This window comes from Rhamphochromis longiceps, linkage group LG1, assembly GCF_057381845.1.
Source record: "Rhamphochromis longiceps isolate RC_006_pf linkage group LG1, R_longiceps_female_GT1.1, whole genome shotgun sequence".
Taxonomy (NCBI): Eukaryota; Metazoa; Chordata; class Actinopteri; order Cichliformes; family Cichlidae; genus Rhamphochromis; species Rhamphochromis longiceps.
Window position 1 is genome coordinate 34,741,263 of NC_140557.1, and position 17,080 is coordinate 34,758,342.

A 17,080-nucleotide genomic window follows, 5' to 3' on the forward strand; every position below is an offset into this window, starting at 1 on the left:
AATTGTTAAAACTATGCTTATCTCCTGATTTATATAATGGTATTACTTTTGCCACTTTCATTCTGTCAGGGAATACTCCTGACTGTAGCGAAAGATTAAAAATATAACAAAGAGGAGTACTTATACAATCTATTGTCTTTTTAATTATGACCATGTCTATACCTTCACAATCAGTAGATTTTTTATTTTTACAATTTTTTACGATTGCTACTATTTCTTTTATGGTAGTATCGGCTAAGAATATGGAATTAACCATTCTATTATCACCTATCCAGGCTTCCTCATCTCCTGGATCATCATTTTTCCTGATTAGATTTGCTAAGGTAGGTCCAACATTTACAAAAAAAGAATTGAATTCGTTTGCTACTTCGGTCTTATCTTTGTCATGTCATGAAGATATGGGCCAGGTCTGGCATAGATGGCACTGTTTATGTGATAGCATGTCACATCTGGCCCGATTGTGGTTTGGTTTATGTGGCCCAGGCTCATAGAAAACAGGCCTGGCCCGGATCCAGCATCAAGCTGGCACTTCTAACTGACTGGTGTCATGGCAGAGTGTATGTCAACCAGATGTGGGCCAGGTCTGGCAATGGTGGCACTATTTATGTTCCTATTTTCCTATTTTAGTTAGAAGACCCAAATGCCATGTTGCAATACTATACTGCTATGGTAGCCAACGTTTCAAATACAGGTTTGACATTTTTGTGAGTGTACACTTTATCCAAAACCTAGTGAGGATTTACTCATGTTTACCACTGGGTGGCTGTAGCTCAGGAGGTAGCGCAGGTCACCTACTGATTGGAAGGGTAGTGGTCAAGAGTGTCGATGTGTATGAAATGAAATGTATGAAAGTGTGTGAATGTTGTATAGAGTACTTTGAGTAATCCAAGAGAGTAGAAAAGCGCTATATAAGAATCAGTCCATTTACTGTTCGAACAGAGTTTCGTCATGTTACTTTTGCACTATCATGTCCCGGCACATGTTGTTATTACATGGCTTGATTAAGGTACACATTAGGCTGACATCTGGGGCCAGAGCTGAAACTGTTCTGGGGCAGCACAGGGCCAGCAGTGTGTCTGCAACTGGCCCATGGCTGCACACAACTTACACATGGCCCACATACCGCAAAGAATGACAGCCCTTTGGTGGCCCAGATCAGGTTTGCCAGCACAAGGCCAGTTGCAGACACACTGGTGGTCCTGTGCTGGCTGATGTGTGGATTACCTCTGGGAAACCTGATCTGGGCCACCAAAGGGCTGTCATTCTTTGCGGTATGTGGCCATGTGTAAGTGAAGTGTATTCTTCTGTTAGTTAATATGGCTACACCTCTTTGTTTGGAGTTGTGACAGGCCAAGTATGTGTGAGGGAACTGTGGAGAAGTGAGTGTGTGTGCAGACGTTTTGGACATGAAAAGTGACAAGTGAAATAAAACGTGCAGCCACCAAATAATCATTCTAGAGTGACCTTAAAATAAAATGAAATAATTGTTTGTGTAGATACAGATCACCTGACTCTGTACAGCCAAGGCATGATGTTTTCGTCACGATAAAGCTGCCAGTTGACGTACAGCTTATATACTGCAATGACAGCTCGGGAGCCAGAATGAACTTTTGCATGACATTGCATCGCTACAGGATTTCTTTCAGAAACTTATTGTTCACACCAAAGTCCCGACCACAGATCCTTTTGTTTGAAGTGTTCAAATTTGGCCACTATCATTCTTGATCTGCATTTGCCTCCCAGACGGTGAGCCTACATCCCCCAGAGTTTTAAGTGGGTTTGGATGAATTCTTTCATCACTGTTTCTGGATCTTCTGATTTAAGTTTAATTAAAAACATGTCTCTTGAAAGAATGCTATTGTGTTTAATATTATTCACTGAATGAAATATCTGAGAATAATCTTCACTCAAGTTATTGTTTTAATGTCTTTCCACTTGAGGGCAATTTCATAAAGTATGCAAAAGGCCATTATTCAGCTTGAAAGTACTTAAAATGTCAGAAGAACCTGTGTAATGACAGTACAAATCAGGTTCAGCATAACCTTGAGTGATAAAACAAGCCATTTAGAAGGTCCAGCTGAAAAGGTAATACTCTCACACATCCTAGCAGTTGGGGATTCTGATTAAAAGCAACATCCACAGATCCACAGATGATCTGCAGGTTATGATGGTGATGTGAGTAAAAGTCTATCTCTGAACTTTTTTTTTTCCATTTAAGGCTGAACGTAAAAGATGTAAGAAAGAAATAACCTGAAGGCTGAGTGGAAGTAGTAACCAGCCTTTCAGACAACAGACTGCATTGTGATGCAAACTGCACGGGTACGTTTAGCACAAACATTTGCTGCAATTATCTCAAAATTAGTTTAATGTATATTATAAAAACCCTAAGCGCAAACCACTTATTAATAATCTGTTTTATTAAATCAATGTAGTCAAGTCAGGTCAAAAATCTACATGCAATTAAAAAACAAACAAACAACAACAACAAAATCCTACAATAGCACACTAATATATTCTTAGACCTCCCACTGGGCTTTGTTGCACATTGGAGAATCTAAAGATAAAATGATTACAAATTACAGTAATCAGCATTTTTAAATAAATGAATTTAACTGAAAGTCAGATAGTGAGCAATAACTTGAAAAATAAATGATCACAGCAAAAACTTCAGGGCTTCCAGACTTCAGCTGAAGGTGTATGGTAGCAGCTACCTGTCATGTATGAGTCATGGCAGGTAATTCCACCGGGCCTTTGTTTGTTTGACAGCAGCACACTGCTGACTGCACCTCCAACTGCTCCTCTGATAATGGTGTTTATGTACTTTGGCTCCACAAGGCAAGGCAAAATGGCCACACTAACAAGAAAGGCAGTGGACAGAGGCAGGCAGAAATGGCACTGATTCATCTCCTCAAAAGCATTCAACGCATTGTAGTTGGCGAACACTGATTTTTTTTCTGTTAAACACTTGTATACATTTTCTTTTCTTAGTTTGCACTTGTAGTAGCAGAAATTTCTGAACATTTCTGCAACCAACTGAAGTGGCACCAAAGAGGAGGGGCAATCATTTTGCTCCCAGTAGACTCTTAAAATTCAGCACTCCATACATTGTTAAAACTACTGCTCACATGGCAGTAAACAGCAGACCATTCTGTGACTGTTACGCAGAGGATTTCCTGCATGTGTCTGACTTCATAATCAAGACTGCTGAGCAGGAATGCCCCTAAAATTTCTTTGTATTAGGAGAAAGACTCCCCTACACACAATATGTGTGCAGGTGACCTCACCTTCAGTCATACAGAAGTCACTGAGCCACTGTCGAAATATGTAACAGTGTCGTACAACCTGAAATTAATGTCACTGATGTTTTAATATTAATTGTACACTGAGCTCAAAGACACTGCTTAAGTGCTTAAAATGCTGAGGGCACACAGACCTGCCTGTAACAGGTTATTAATGAAACTCAGAAGAATGTGATCAGGGTTTCATAATATATTAGCAAAAACTGGCAGTTAAATTATTTGACCCTTAATCATAGATGTTGGACATGTGATTTTACTGTTACCCTTGCTAATTTTTATTTTTTCAGCAGCACAAAGTTGTCTCACTAATTAGGTAATTAAATAACTAATTTACTAATTAAGTAGTTAGTTGGCTCTGTTAGGGAATCTTTGCAAGAAACTGACTATTGATTAGTTCTCCCTGTTTACATACAGACATCAGTTTTATTAAACTAATAACAATGTTTCAGTTTTTGTAATTATAAGTTATCTAAAAGAAACACAGCCATGGTACATTCTTATGTGTAAGCATGAATACATCTCAGGCCAGTAACTAAAGTCTTGCATACAATAGATTATTGGTTTCCAAATCATGTCCCGTGGCATGCTGGTTTGTTGGTTTGCCTTGAGGCAAGTCCAAGTATGATGTGGGATTTTGTGGAAACCATATGTAATTATCTCCAATAAATAAATAAATAATAAATAAATAAATAAATAAATAATGACAGAAACTACCTGTCTTATACTTTAGTTGAATTGGACTGAAGTGAACTATTAACAGACCTTAGCCCACGTGTGTCATCTGGTGGGAGAAAGCGGCTAATAACATAGTGCCAAGCACACTAAAAGGGAACTTGAAAATCAAAGATTTCCGGTAAGAGAAACCTGACCAGGTATACCCCTCCACTTTATAGACTATGGTGGTTCTGTTTATTAGGACAAATTAGGCCTCTGTTCAGTTGAGTGAACTTTTACCAGAAGTTAAATGGGATAACTAAAATATGTTTTAATGATTAATTGACAAATTTATCCAAAGGCAAATGCCATTTTAGGTCAGTGGAAATGTACCTTTTAGATGATTTGAGGGCGGTATTAGACAGATAACCAGAGTAAATACACAATGCAATAGAAGACGCTATCCAACATTAGCTATCCAACCAACTTTAACATCATTCAAAAGTGTATTTTGTTCATGGATACTTTTCTTTATTGTTTGATGGATTCAGGGTTTGACACTATGGCAGCCATTTTGAAAACAGCCATACTGTTTTCAGTATGACCTGATGGACATTGTCACTATTAAGACTGTTTTCTCTTCCCATCTAATTTTGCAAAAGGATGCCTTGTGCATGTTTCTGTGACATCAGTGGCATCTGTCAGAATTTGACACCCTGGAATGAAAAGCAGTGGGAGTGTGGTATATAAGCACAGTTCTCCACGTCCAGTCACACTGTTAGCTTTTTTGCTTATGAACAAATATTATAATGACTCGTATTTATTTTCTACGTACCAGATCTCCATCCAATAGATTGAACATTTGGCATCTGATGAAATGGGAGATTGGTATCGTGGATATGCTGCTGACAAATTTGCTGACAAATTTGCTGCAACTGCGTCAATCACAATTTGAGAAATTTTCTGAATTTAAAGCTTCAATAAAGTAGGATAAGGAAACACTAGAGTTTTTGGTGACTTTTCTACAAGTTGTTGCAAAGGCCACAGCACAATTAACATGCATTAAAAATTCACAATTTCACCTCCCCACAGAATTAATATGACATTTGGCGGTGCCACAAATTCTGATATATTAAAGACAATTATCTCGAGGTCAAGCAGTACAAGGTCTGTGCTCAATGAGGACATGACTGTCTGAAAGTTCCAAATAAGTTTTCACGTAAGAGATAAATTAGAAGGATTATTGCCTGAGCCCTTGGGCACTATTTTAAAGACAGGCTTCTCTTCCATCTCCTCCATATGGATAAGGCTGAAATCCTTCAGCCTTTCAGTATTCTTTGTGACAGCGCCACTTTCATAACATGCACTTAGAATAAAAGGTGCTCTTAAGATTCATAAATGTGCACTCACAGTGGACAATCCATCATAATCATGGTTGCATACTGTACATAGCTCAGTGGGCACAGCAGTCTCTTTCTATCTCAGCTGCTGACATTCAAACAAAGCACTGGCTCCTCCACTCCTCTGCAGGATCCCAATGAAAAACAACAACAAATGAATCAGAGGCAACAGCAGCCCACTTTGCTCCCTTCACAGCATATAAAATGTCAACGCGCACAACAATCCCTTACAGTGATGGATGGGTTAGAGTCACTGCTCTGTTCGAAACACAAAGCACCAACTACACCTCAGACCACCTACACATTTCACACTTCTTTGTAAATGCCACACAGAGGATTCATGAACAGATGTAATTTTATTGTTTAAAAGATGACCTGATGCTAGAGGTGTAGCATTGCTGGCACGCCCAAATCAGCGTCCCGTCTGCGTGTGATCCACAGTTATTTTTCAGACAGAATTTCAAATGCACCTGCCTCTCCATTTCCATGTGTGATTTTTCTTTCTGGCATAACATAGTGTCAAACAAGGACACCCTAGTCATGACCTGGTGTCGTTGCTGTATGTCTGTGCTGAGAGCACTTGGCTCTTTTTACAGCTACCTGAAAACCAAGTTGATGATGTGTAATGTAGTGCACACAGACATTGGCAAGGTGACTCCCAAATCTGATATTAACCTTGATTGTACAACGCTAATGCACAATCAATCAATCTTTTTGATAGCAGATAAGGTCCTGTGGTGTCAGTTTTGTAGAATTAAAGTCTACTTTGACTAATCTGTGGGGCTTCTTCAGGAGGTTAGCGAGCTACAGTATATAGAACTCTTCCGCAAAGAGAAAATCTGGCATACATTTTACTTTCTTCTTCACTGCATATTATTAGGGAAATCAGGGTCAGTCTGCCCTATTTGCCTTATAAAGATAGAATGTTGCTCAGATAGGTAGAAGAAAAAAGCAGTAAAAGGACAGGGTAACATCAAAAATACTCAGAGCTTGTTTCCTGTCCTTGAGATTTTAATTTGAATTTAGAAACTATGTGAAAATCCTTGTCTCTGTGCTGCAGGGTGTAAACTGGGTACGGTTTGACCTGGAGGACCTTATTTCTCACCTTTTCTTTTAATAAAAGTAGAGGAGATATTTTCTTGATTTCCATTATTGATTTACCTTTTCAAGGCCAGTGCGGACAAATAGACCTGACAGGCGTGTGTGTGTATGTATGTATGTATGTATGTATGTAAATAAACAACACCCAGCACGCCCCTGCGGGCGGTTTATCCTTCAAGCTCGGGTGCTCCACCAGAGGCCTGGGAGCTTGAGGGTCCTGCGCAGTATCTTAGCTGTTCCCAGGACTGCGCTCTTCTGGACAGAGATCTCCGATGTTGTTCCCGGGATCTGCTGGAGCCACTCGCCTAGCTTGGGAGTCACCGCACCTAGTGCTCCGATTACCACGGGGACCACCGTTACCTTCACCCTCCACATCCTCTCGAGCTCTTCTCTGAGCCCTTGGTATTTCTCCAGCTTCTCGTGTTCCTTCTTCCTGATATTGCTGTCATTCAGAACCGCTACATCGATCACTACGGCCGTCTTCTTCTGTTTGTTTACCACCACTATGTCCGGTTGGTTAGCCACCACCATTTTGTCCGTCTGTATCTGGAAGTCCCACAGGATCTTAGCTCGGTCATTCTCCACCACCCTTGGGGGCATCTCCCATTTTGACCTTGGGAATTCCAGGTTATACTCGGCACAGATGTTCCTGTACACTATGCCGGCCACTTGGTTATGGCGTTCCATGTATGCCTTGCCTGCTAGCATCTTGCACCCTGCTGTTATGTGCTGGCTTGTCTCTGGGGCATCTTCACACAGCCTGCACCTGGGGTCTTGCCTGGTGTGATAGACCCCAGCCTCTATGGATCTTGTGCTCAGAGCTTGTTCTTGTGCTGCCATGATTAGTGCCTCTGTGCTGTCTTTCAGTCCAGCTTTGTCCAGCCACTGGTAGGATTTCTGGATATCAGCCACCTCCTCTATCTGCCGGTGGTACATACCGTGCAGGGGCCTGTCCTTCCATGATGGTTCCTCATCTCCCTCCTCTTTCTTGGGTTTCTGCTGCCTGAGGTATTCGATGAGCACTCTGTCAGTTGGGGCCATCTTCCCAATGTATTCTTGGATGTTCGTTGTCTCATCCTGGACTGTGGTGCTGACACTCACCAGTCCCCGGCCCCGTTCCTTCCGCTTAGCGTACAGCCTCAGGGTGCTGGACTTGGGGTGAAACCCTCCATGCATGGTAAGGAGCTTTTTTGTCTTTATGTCAGTGGCTTCTATCTCCTCCTTTGGCCAGCCTATTACCCCAGCAGGGTCACGGGCAGGGCGTAGGTGTTGATGGCCCGGATCTTGTTCTTACCATTCAGCTGACTCCTCAGGACTTGCCTGACCCTCTGAAGGTAATTGGTGATTGCAGCCTTTCTAGCGGCCTCTTCATGGTTCCCATTCCCCTGTGGGATCCCCAGGTACTTGTAACTGTCCTCTATGTCTGCAATGTTGCCTTCTGGTAGTTCAATCCCCTCAGTTCTGACTACCTTCCCTCTCTTTGGAAATGTAAGGAAGAGGACTCCCTTACTATATTTATTTATATTATATTATCTGTATAGCGCTTTAGAGCACACCTTTCACTTTATTAAAAGCACCTTATCAAGTACTTTATTTAGCATTGCACTTTAAGCATGGATTTGCACACAAGAAGTTTAAATATTTATTGACTATTTATTGGGAATTTTAAAGTCAGTTGGTAGCCTTATTTCAGATCCTGCACAGCTGCTCCTCATCAAGGAATGTGGTGGTTGTCTGTCAGGAGAAAAGAATGGTGATTGAGATTTTGATTAAGGTTTACCAGTAAGGAAAACTAATGCAAATGTTTGTGTGAAATCTAGGGATAAAAGTGGTGCAAATAAGTGTTTGTAAGATAATGATTACTCACCCTTCTTGCCTCTGTCCTCTTCAAGGTGTTTGGGCAAATGTTTCCCCGGGGATCCAGACACCATTTAAAGGTTCCGGGAGAGGCCATTGGTAAAGAGTGTGGTGAATCTTGTTGTGCTTGGGTTTCTGGGTTTTTATAATATTGGGTTTGGTGTAACATTAAAGTGTGAAATATTTATTAATATGTAAATGTGAAAATGTATTTATGTATTTATTTATTCTAATTGATATATTGTATACTGTGGTGGAAGGTTGGGATTTAAGAATTTACCTGAGAGTGGAATAATGGTTAAATCTGTGACAGCTGAACATATTTAAGGCTGCCAGTTGACATTAGAGGGGGAGTTTGTACTGTGAAGAAGCTCGACGAGTTAATTGTTGTAAGGAGAGCTGTATAGCAAATAAATGCTTTGTTCCACTACACTTGCTTTGGTCCATCTCACTGTGTTTCCAGCCGCTAAGGGCCGCCGTGTTACAAGTGGATACTATACACACACACACACACACACACACACACACACACACACACACACATATATATATATATATATATATATATATATATATATATATACACACACACACACACACATGTGATTGGTCTAATGAGGCACATAAATAAGTATTTTCTGGCATATTCATAGCTTTTTTTGTCTTTACTTTACAGCTGGCACTGTTGTGTGACAGAGGAGCACTCCAGGCAGCTAAGTAAATCTGCTTTAAGTGGTCACACTGCGACCTTACTAAGATGCTCATTACTCATTACTGTCTTGCCTCCCTTCCTTTTGTCTCTCTTTCAAATATGACAGTTTCTCTAGACAAAAAAATAAATTAATAAATATGTTTGTCATTACTTTCAAATTATGACAGATGAAAACATTTTTTTTGACTGTCACCCTATTCAGTAAGAAAGCATTATTATCAGCTTTGTGCAAATGACAGTCACAGAAAACAGTTTTTTGACTAACTGCCACTAAGGTTATAATTTCCCTGAGATTTTACACAAAAGCCATTTTCTTAAGGTTAGGAAATTAGATTACATTTTTTTAAGTCCATGAATTCTAATGGATTAAAGATGGTACCTTGGTAATATAGTCTCAGCTCGTTGTGTTTGGTGCTCTAATTTATGCCATGTTCTAAGCTGGAGTCTTGTTTGAGAGCAGCGAGAGTATTCTGGCCTGGCTGGCCAGAAAATGACTTGTCTTTACTGAACCCTAATCAAAAATTAATTAAAAAAGCAATCATAACTAAAGGGTATGCAGCTTCCAGAACAATATATCTTATATTTTAACACCACAGTATGTGTGTGTATGAGTAAGAAGTATTTTGGGGGCAGTGTTTACCACATGAATGACTGTGGCTACTGTATAAAATCACCTCAAAAGTTTCTGGAGCCAAGTTAACAGGTAAACAAATATACCTGTCCACACACTGATAGTAGTAACAGGATGACTCTGCAAATGGGCCAGAGACGGTTGCGGCTAGCCATAGACAATGGCAAGACTGAAACTTTTACTACATTTTACTGTTGTGTGTTTTATCAACAGGAAATTAGGAGGCATGTAGTGGGGCAACAGGACATCGTCCATCATTCGGCAGGAAATTACACAAAAAAATAATACACCGAAAGCCCTTGTAAGTTTGTAAAACTCATTTGCACAAAGCAGGAACTGTCTGCAAGCATGTGACAGAAAAAAAATGGAGAATCTTGTATTGGGCACATACAGTTGCTGTAGTCTAGAATGAATTGTGACCTGAGGTTATTCTCTCACATTGATAGTCTGAGCAGTAATACTTAGCTTCACAAAATGCTGTTGGGTTTCTAAAGTTTCGAAAAGAAGAAAAAGCATACACAAACACAGACAAACAGCACTGCCTATTATGTTTGAGATGTAGTCGACCCGAAAGGCACACAAAGGTAAGAGTCGGTGACATCTCTACACTTCCAACAACTCCTCTGCAAATGTGTGATGAATTAAAATAAGGAAAGCCAGAGGTGGCCCTGACCTTTAGGAAATGTATGGGGACACTACTAAGGCATTTATCATTTTCTAATTAAGTTATGTGGCAAAAGCATATCTGTGTGCCCAAAATCTGTGGTAAAATGGGTCTCTATCAGTATGAAATTATTACAAAGCCATGTTTAATTAATGAAATATGACCCAGTGTCAGAGCTAATATATCAAAAAGAGTTACTATAGTCTCAGACTATTTTGTGGCAAAGGACAAAGAGGAATGAAAGGAGGAAAGAGTCAATTCTTTAATTCTGACATATGCTAATTTGACCCGATACATTTTATGTGTTTCAGATTTTATATTTTGAAAGCACTCCGTATCTTTTTTAATAAAAGAAATGTGGAAAATGGACCAAACAATGACTGAAAGTAATCCAGCAAGCTGAAAGAACTTTAAATTTCCAAATCAACTGGATTTTTTTTCTTGTATGCAGAGTTAGATAACTATGGAGCATGCTTTGATTAAGAATGTGGAGAATATAAATATTATTGATATGTAGCCTGGGAAATGGTTAGCCACACAGGACACAATTACTGGGGTTCTTAATGTGCAGTTTTATTGTCAATGACGACTGAATAAACCAAAAAAAATGTCCTTTGACCTTTACTTTTGTCAAACAGCGGCCATATGGACTTGTACTGAACATCTACAGCACGAGAGGTAACGTGGCAAAGTAGCAGAATAACCTATTAAACAAAGATGCGCCACTACAATACGAGGAATAAAAGAAATGAAATGAAATACAAAACACAAAAATACGGCAGTGGCCTCTGTCTGTGCAGAACAAAATACAAAGAACTAAATCACACAAGGCTCCTTTAAAAAAATGTGGAAGTGTTACATACATGTTTATAAACACTTACATTCCACAGCAATCTCAGCTCACTTGCAATACTGGAGCACACAGACGATCCCTTGCATGGAGAAAATGGCTGCTCCACGCTGCACATACAGGTCCAACAATTTAACTCCTTCACAACATTCCCGTTCCACATCCACAACAAAAAGAAAAGTAAACAGGAAGTCCCAAGATGCATTTCTTGTTAATTTTTTTTTGGAAAACTGCAGTTAACCCTTAAGCACTGCCCCCCCCCCCCGTGACCACAATATGCAACTACACAAACCTATAAAATTAACAGCTTCAAGTGCACACAACATGCAGATAACCAAAGAAATAGCACAAGCAATAACATTAAATTACCCAATAACATTCTTGTCTTACCATACATGGAAACAAAGAAACAACATTTTAAGAACCCTTTTTGAACCTTAAATGGATATTTGGTTAACTGAAATGGAAAATATTATTATTAATTTACCACTCGGCTACGGATATAAAGAATAAACTTGTTTGTGTCAATGTTGCACATTTCCCTTTATTCTCTAGGACTATGTGCCTGTTCACACTTGTCACAGGATGATGCGCTACAAATCAAAGTTGAGCTGGCCTCATCTTGTTGGGTGCTGCAGTGATGGATAAACAATCAACCATCCTATGTAGTAGCCTGCCACCCATTATCATTTTGTAAACATGGCTCAGTGCGAACAAATGACGGGGAAGAACACAGTAACTGGTTATAATCACCTTTATACGTGATATGAAATGATGATGGTATTTATTGGTATACTGTCACTGGAGATGTTGCGACTGGTTATGTGTGCTGTTAACATCTTTTTATTTCACCATCTGCCTATAACTCACAATGCCAATGAATCTGTGCTTTTAGTGCATACATCACTCATTGTTGTTTAGCAAACAACTTAATAACCTGTGTAACTTAGTCACAGTTAAACTACACTTTGTTACTGAATATTAGCTGTGTGTGAAACTATATTTTGTATTTATATGCAGATGATGACTAAAACAAAATATAGAGCCAGACGTTTTCTCAAACAGCTTTCAGCTATTAGGTTGTTTTGATTTGGCTGTGATTGCTATATATATATATATATATATATATATATATATATATATATATATAGGGATGGGATGGGTTCTGACATAAACGGTAGTAACCAGACCGTAAAGCAGCGCACATTTCGGTGCTTTTTTTTCCTGAGCTGTGATACACTTCTAGCCAATCATTTTACGTTTCCGAGAATAGTAGGCGGGCCCAGGTACGGTTAGCGCAGAGCTACAGATTAAAAATGCCCAAGGCGAAGCGGTCAAAAGTCTGGCTGTACTTCACAGCAAAATATGCAAACTCAGCAGCCTGCAACAAGTGCTTTAAGCTGATACTGTGATACTGTCAAAGGAGGTAACACCTCAAATCCGATGAAACACCTGGCGACGCATAGCGTTTTTTTTAAAAGCCCAGAAATGCGCCGTATTTGATAGCTTGCTGCGAGACCTCACACACTGAAAAAAATATGTTGTTGGATTTACTTAATTCAATGGTGGACATTTGTTGCACACAGATGTTTTGCTTTGGCAGCAACTTAAACCATTGAGTTAAATTAACACAATTTATTCATGTTCAATAAACCTGTGCAATTTGTGTTGATAAAATGTGACTTAAACATGTTTTGATGAAGTAATTTGAGCTCTTGGAATATTTTAATCCTTCACAATTTTCTCACGTTATCCCAACACGATTCAATAACTTTTACCCAATACTACTTGGTCACTTAAATACTACATGTTATCTTCAAATTACATTTTGCTATTATATTCTAGTATCAAATACACAATTTTCAAATGGAGGCCTTATAACAGATTGTATTGTTCTCTTCCAAGATGGTTGCTGGCATCCACCAGTAACCTTTCAAAACAACATGTCTAATTTCACTGCAGTAGGTAAAGAATTAAACTGACATTACTCCTCTACTGAATCTATATAAATCAACAGTTAAATAATGTCAGTTCTTCCATGTTCTCTGGAATCAATCGCAGCAAAGAAATTAGACTGTTTCTTTTGAAAAATGTTGGGAAAGAACAATACAAAACATTCTATTTAAGGCCTCTGACATCAAGATTCAGTTAAACAACAATTATAACTAAACAATTTGAGGCAATGTTAGTTTCCATTAACATTAAATTAGGTTACTGAATTGGCAAACACCTTCCTATTAACACTACCCATTTTACCCCAATAACTAAAGAAATTAGCACTTGCAGGTCAAAAACTTTATTCAAGAGACGCAAAAATAACATTGATACAGTGACTGTCAAAAATTACAGCACTGATCATACTGTGACATCTTGGTTCAAAACAGCACACTTAGAAATATTCAACGTTCTTTACTTCAACTGAATGAAACTGAAAATACCATTTCACACGACCCATATGGGATATTTAGACTGCATAACTGTTCACGCTACATCTCTTCACTAGTAAAAGAAAGAAAAAATACAAAGAGAAATTTAAAAATGCTGCCAAACAGACAAACAGAACTTGTACAGAGCAAAAGGAAAAACAAACAACAACAAAAAACAGCTCGTCCTCATGGCAGTTGCAGAGTATATAAAAATGAACCCTGCGATCCGTTCCTGGAATTGAGCTTCAAAAATGCAGCAGAACAAGTGTGAGATTTAAATGTCCTCTCACCTAGAGCTGGTCACCTCACATGCATAACAGTGAGCTTCGTTGCAGGAGCAGTTTTGTCTTAGTTGTGAGCTTTTCTTGAGAGCTGAGTTGCATCCAACTCCATTACCACCCATTGAATCACCTCAAAAGTGTAGCAGAGTTGTGATGGGTAACTCATGTTGAAGGAATAAAAAAGGTCCAAACAGCATGGCTACTGCAAAGGTCACGTTATCCAGATCTTGAAGAACAACATCAGAAAAGTCATTGCCTGGCGCATCTCTGGAGACAGATGTTCATTGTGGTTTTCTCAATCTGTGCAGTGGCCTCAGGCAAGTCCTGGTTAAACACAAAACATTTCTTTAAGATTCCTTTTTAAACTCATCTCTTTTGAATCTACCAGTTCTAATGTTAGAGTAATTTAAACCAATGCAAGCAACATAGTAAATAGCTATAGCCAAAGAGTGGCCTGCCATGCTGCCATTCATGGTCTAACAGAGTTTCTAAGAGAGGGTGAAAAACATAATAATTTCAAATGCTTTACATTAGTTTTTGTTAGAAAGACACCGGCCCATCAGAAATCCAGGCTATGTCACTCAGAAGATGTTAGAATTTAGACTTTCAGCCCCACAATTTGGTTAGCTGTTGGTCAGTTGGTCTTTTTTTTTTTTTTTTTTTTTTCAAACAAAAGCTAATGTAAATACTGGTGGGATTTTCCTTTGTTCATTAGAATGACAAATTTAAAGTTTTTTCACACTGATGTGACCCCTAATACAGGGGTGGGGCCTCAAGGGCCGGCGGCCGAGTTCACTACCAGGCCTCATGTGAACTTCAAATTATTAAAGAGGACTACTGGTCCTAACCAGTCCAATGAGGATCAAGTGGATAACTAAATGCATTTTTAAAGGTTGCAAATCCACAATCTACTCATAAAACACTCACCATGAACTCCTGCACCAAGATGTTGCAATTGTCTTTCACACAGATGCGGAGCACTTTGATGAGGGACTCCGAGCATTAATGTCATCCTTGACTATTATAACAAAGAAAACAGAGATTTGTGAACTTTTCAGTAGCACAGAAGAAAATGATCCCAGACAAAAACTCTTGACTTTTTAAACCAGTCAACATGCAACACCAGCATCTACAAAGCAATATCAAAAGTTCCTGTTTGACATCAACTTTATGGATATATAGTTTCCAGAACATTTATTTTTAAAAAAAGATAAATTTTTCTCAGTGGGCCAGTAAATGCATGACGAAAATAATGGCATCCTTTTAGTGGAATCATTACTCACAGGTAATAGTTGACTGTTTCAATGGATGTAGCATAAAAATTTTACTGACCTAATGCAATACATATACACTTTGTAGTTAAAGAATTTTAAAGTTCTTACTGTCATAATGGCAGCTACATCCTTTAGCTTTGTGCCCTGTTCCCCCGATCACTTTGCAAACACTTTCAGCAGACTGTCAGAGAGAAACTCAGCTCCGTCAGAAACCTTGACTGTAAAGGCATGGTTGGGATGCACTGGAATGCTGCATTTTATCTGAAATGACATAAAATTATTTTGAAATAACAGCAGGCACTGTGCTTGGTTAATCAGTAATGTTTTGTTGAATAAAAACTGTGTTTCCAGATCTTATGGGATTAAAAAAAAATCCAAAGATGTTTGTTTCTGATTTGCAACCCAACAACCCACAAGTTACAACCTCATTTCAGTTCAAGTGTGCATTAATGCGAGTCCAGTAATCACCTTTCTGGCAATACATACAGGTATAAGTTAAACCTATGGCAGATTTTGGATTTCTCAGTTGTATTAATAGGGTGAGTATGCATGCACCTAATAATTATAAAAAACCCATTATAATTAAGTTACAGAAACGAAAATAGAATATACTTTCTTACCATAACACCTTGAACCCACAATCCATCAGCTGACTCCTGGTGAAATGCAGAATAGAGGTCGTCTCTCAATGTGCAGCAAAAAAAACAAAAACAAAAGGACAGCAGGTGAGGGCAGGAGGGGTAGGGATGTAAGCTAGCATAATGCCGCTGATGATATTAGCTAAAGCTGTTCAATGTCCAAAATCTCACTAACACCATGGTGCAGTAAATACACAATGTAACTGAAGAGTCAGTTGGCAAATCTATTCACACAGAAAACCAAATTATGTTATGAGTGCCTCGTAATTAGGTTTAATGTGATATTACGGCTCTTGTGCCAAAGACAAATTCAAATGAAAAAGCGCCAATTCTTTGACAACAGATAAAACAGCAAATAAGCTAACGGCTCTTTTTTAGCATGTTACATGGCGACACTCTAGACGTTTAACTACATTTGTCTGAAATATGGTAAATATTAATTCAAAAAATCAAGACATACCAAAAACGTAGAGTTGGCTGCTCGACTTGACTGAGATGGATGCCTTTTTTAAACCACGATCCAAAGCCCGCGAGATGAAATCACGCGTGGTTTCACGAGATTTAACGTTGCTATCTTATTGACTTACTTCACCTGAACATGATATGAACAATTTAATACACCCTTTCTGCATATCATGTAGTTTTTACACTATATAGTTACATTTAACTTTAAAACATGAGGCAATTGTGTTAAATACATGCAAGATGCTTACATAAATCCAAGAGATGGCCAGTCCCTTTTTTTCAGTGCACCGAGCGCATCTACTGCGGGTGGGTTGCCTGTTATGCAACATCCCCCAAAAACACGAAGAGGAGAGTCCTGGCCCCTAGCCCTGCCAGTGTAGCAGAAATGATGATGGATGATGATGGCAGCAGCAGCCGTTCTTCTCTGCGTGAGTAGCTAAATGTTGTTCGTGTGTAATTTACGTTGAGTAGGCTAACCACGTTATTACATTAATGCATGTAAGGTGAACTAGCAAACATCATCATAGCTACATGCGGCTGTCTTCCTGTTTGATGGCAGATACTCCCTTCACCCTGGCCAAAAAGGCTAAAATGACCAAAGAAAAAGTGGAAAACAGTTAAACATGAGAGGTTTAGGACAAAGTTTGTGTTTTTTCCATTGTTTAAGCACTGCTTCCAGCCAAGAGTGATACCATATATGCCCCATAGCTGCAGAAAAGGCTAACATTGTTATCTTTTTACAAAAAACAGCTGAGCATGAGAGGTTTTTGGACCAATTTTGTGTTCTCCATTCTTTAAGCACCGGTTTGAGCACCGGCACCGTTTCAA

At 39.1% G+C, this 17,080-nt stretch overlaps 1 long non-coding RNA gene across 4 annotated transcripts; it reads right to left on the bottom strand.

Moving 5' to 3' along the window:
* Window positions 1-13,440: 13,440 nt before the first annotated feature.
* On the bottom strand, window positions 13,441-16,539 carry LOC146679077 (uncharacterized). Of its 4 annotated transcripts, XR_014912542.1 has the most exons (6): window positions 16,501-16,539; window positions 16,248-16,379; window positions 15,770-15,833; window positions 15,258-15,410; window positions 14,803-14,893; window positions 13,441-14,199 (listed from the first exon to the last, which is right to left on the bottom strand). It is a non-coding gene; the product is annotated as an uncharacterized LOC146679077 (long non-coding RNA). The 4 variants fall into 4 exon arrangements; XR_014912543.1 differs by having other exon boundaries at window positions 15,770-15,805; window positions 16,248-16,529; XR_014912541.1 differs by having other exon boundaries at window positions 16,248-16,529.
* Between the last annotated feature and the right edge of the window lie 541 nt (window positions 16,540-17,080).